Source organism: Chrysochloris asiatica, unplaced genomic scaffold (genome assembly GCF_000296735.1).
Source record: "Chrysochloris asiatica unplaced genomic scaffold, ChrAsi1.0 scaffold00064, whole genome shotgun sequence".
Classification (NCBI taxonomy): domain Eukaryota; kingdom Metazoa; phylum Chordata; class Mammalia; order Afrosoricida; family Chrysochloridae; genus Chrysochloris; species Chrysochloris asiatica.
Genome location: NW_006408582.1, coordinates 15,546,917 through 15,550,585, shown reverse-complemented (window position 1 = coordinate 15,550,585; position 3,669 = coordinate 15,546,917). Strand labels below are relative to the sequence as shown.

Genomic DNA, 3,669 nt, shown 5'->3' with positions numbered 1-3,669 from the left:
ACCACTTGCCTTGATGTTTCCTGGGCAAGCAAGTTGCTTGTTCGTGTAGTAACAGTCGGTCTGCCTATGTGGTTTTATATTTTTCTTGTAGGTCTTTCTTTCAAGAAGTATCTTCTGTTCTTCTAGCCACTCCAGGTTGGTCTGCTTGGATAGCTTTTAATGGGAATTGGTGAACAGTCTATTCTTGATGAAGAAAACACGTGGCAGATGTTGCTTGATGCCTGGATGCTGCTAAATGTGACAGAACCAGCAGGACACATTAAGATATTTTTCCTTTTCTTGAACTGTCTGGTCAGCTATTAAAGTGGTGACATCCATAGTATAATAGGATATCTACTAAGGTAAAGTTATAGCCTGTAAGGTAGTCTTTATCTTTAAGAAATAATATCCTATAGGAGAGTGCGGACTTAGTCATTATTACAGTGTCCATCTATTTGAGTTACTCTGTGCCCTAACCACTGCTGAACGACTGCTTTTTCTTCTGCAGTGATCCCAAGCAAATATTCTTTGTGTGCTTGCTTGACTTGATGAATTGCTGTCATAGTCAATACTGTTAGACTTGGACCATTGTTTGAAGAATTGGAATCTGACGCTTGCCTTGGACACTGTATATTTTCTCTTTACTCAGTCCCAAGGATTTCGCAAGCAGCGTCAACTCTGTGGCTGCCACCATCTTTGGGCAAGGACTCCTACTGGTGATGACTTTTTAGATACAGTACCAAAAGCATGACTCATGAAAGAAAAAATCGATAAGATGGAGTTTGTTAAAATTTAAAATGTCTATTTAGTGAAGAAAACTTTTAAGAATGAAAAACAAGCTACAAACTGGGAGCAAACATTTGCAAAACATATCTGATAAGTGACTTTTATCCAAAATATACAAAGAATTAAAAATCAATAAGAAAACAGCTCAATCAAAATTGGGGAAAAAACCTGAAGAGACACCTAACAAGATAATGTAGATGGAAATAAGCATATGAAAAGATCTTGAATATCATAGGATGATGTTAAGTGCTATTGAGTCAGTTCTGACTCAAAGCGACCTGTATAGGGTTTCCAAGGAGCAGCTGATGCTAACATTTGAAGTTAGTAATTCAGTTCAACAGTGTCACACCAGGATTCCCATACTAGGAAATTGAAAATTCAAACAAAGCACCAATATACACTTAGTTTGTTGTTAAGTGCCATTGAGTCGATTCTTACTCAGAGAGACCCTGTCTAGAGTTCTAGGAGTGGCTGGTGAATTTGAACCACTGAGCTGGCAGATCAAACCAACCTTGTGGTCCATGCATTATTCCACAGTGCTGAATTGCTAAAATCCTAAACAACTGATAGTATCAAATGTTAGCATGTGGAACAACAGGAACTCTTGTTAATTGCTGGTGGGAATACAAAATGGTATAGCCACTTTGGAATACAGTTTGGCAATTTCTTAAAAAGTTAAACATAGACTTTATCCTAAGATCCAGCAGCTGCACTGGTGAGTATTGCCCAAATAAGTTGCAAACTTAGGTCCATACAAAGGCAGCTTTATTTTCAGTTGCCAATAACTAGAAACATAGGTGAATGGATAAACATACTATGGAATGTTATTCAATGATAAAAAGAAATGAACTATTTAGCTATGAAAAGACATGGAAGAACTTTAAATGTATATGTCTAAGTGAAAAACCAGTCTGAAAAGATAATGATTCCAGTGATAAGACTCTAGAAAAGATTAATCTAGAGAATAAAAAGAGTAGCAGTTGACATGGGTTTGGGAAGAAGGACGAGAGGAATATAGCACAGGGAGTTTTTAGGACATAAATATTCTTTTGTATAAAGTAATAGTACGTGCATGACATGCATTTGTCAAAACCCACAGAGCTGTACTACCTACAAAGTGAACTCTTAAGATTAACTGTGGACAACAGTTAATAATAATGTATTATAATACTAGTTCATAAATTGTAGTAAATGTACCACCCAAATGCAAGATGGAGACCTGGTGTGGCATTGTAGGATAGCACTGAACTGCTAACCATAAAGTTATCACCAAAAACCAGAAGAGTTTTAAGAGGACTTCAAGAATATCACAAAGAAAGAAAGCAAAAAGTCATTAAAAAGGTAGAAAATAATGAAAAGTCCAAAACTGATGTCAGAAGAAACTCTTGAACGTAGAGAAGCTCAAGTGATTATAAGGAACTGAAAGAACTAAACAAAAATTCAAGGGGAATCTTGAGAAAACAACGTCAAGTAGTATAATGAAATATGCGAAGACTTGGAGTTAGAAAACCAAAAGGAAAGAACATGATCAGCATTTCTAAAGATGAAAGAACTGAATAAAAAGTCAATCTTCAGGTTACATTATTGATCCTATGTACAAAATATTGAAAGATTTCAGAAAGCATCAAAAGAAGATGGAAGGAATACACAGAGTCACTGTACCAAAACAAACTGGTCGATGTTCAGTCATTTCAAGAGGTATCATATGATCAAGAACCATTGATACTGAAACAAGAAGTCCAAGCTGCACTGAAGGCATTGGCAAAAAACAAGGCTCCAGAAATTGATGGACTACAATAATATAATGCAGCAGTAGAGATGTTCATGCATCTATGCCAAGATATTTGAAAGACAGCTACCTGACCAGCTGATTTGAAGAGACCCATATTTGTGTCCATTCTAAAGAGAGGTGTCCCATGAAAGGTGGAAATTATTAAACAGTATCATATCCCATGCAAGTAAAATTTTAAAGATGATTACTTAAAAAATGGTTTCAATAGTACGTTTGACAACTAACTGCCAGAAATTCAAGCCTGACTCAGGAGGATGTAGAATGAGGGATATCAAATACTGGGCTATTTCCCTGGGCCTCCATCTTTTCTCTGATTCTGGCCTTGAACTTAACATTTTTTAGTTCTCTGGCATTTGATGTTTTTATTCAGCTTTTTCAATTGCACTTAGTTGTCGGGCTGATTTGGATTCCTGGTCCACCTGTTGAAGTCTCCCTGTGCAATCTTAAGCATATCTATGGCTTTATTTAATACTTTAATTTAGATTTATATTTCTAGTCTAGCAGTTCTCAAAATGTTTGGCATAAGGAAACTTTTATGTTCTTAAAAATTATCAAGTTTGTTTTATTTTATATGGGGTTTGTATCTATCACTGGTTATTGTATTAGAAGTTTAAAGTGAGAATGTTTTAAGTATTCATTAATTCCCTTAACAGATGACAATAAGCATTACTTTTAATGTCATCCATTTTAATTAAAGATAGCGATTTTCTATAATCTTAGTGAAAAGAGTGACATTGTTTTTTGTTTTTGTAATGGGCTTTAGTAATCTGGGCTAGTAAAAAGCAAATTCTGCTTCTGAATTCAGGCTGTTGAGCTGAATCACAAATCATTTGTTTTATAGAATATTTTACTGCTTATGAAAGACTGAGAGTAAAAAAGGCAAATAATGTGATAGCATTATAAAAATATATCTGACTTAGTGAGCTCCCTGAGAGTGCTATAGGAAGTCCTGGTGAGTATGTGTTTGTTCCTAGAACACACATTGAGAACTACTTCAGCCCAGTTAATACCACTATTACTCAAATTTATGCACCAACCACTAAAGCCAGTGAAGATGAAATAGAAGAATTCTACCAACTTCTTCAGTCTGAAATCGATCAAACATGCAATCA

General features: G+C 35.4%; 1 protein-coding gene and 1 pseudogene across 1 annotated transcript in view; one reads left to right on the top strand and one right to left on the bottom strand.

The window, feature by feature from the left end:
* PIWIL2 (piwi-like RNA-mediated gene silencing 2) overlaps positions 1 to 3,669 on the top strand; it is a 120,599-nt gene that overhangs the window by 88,392 nt on the left and 28,538 nt on the right. The gene's annotated exons all lie outside the window — the stretch shown is intronic.
* On the bottom strand, positions 157 to 673 carry LOC102819256 (annotated as a pseudogene).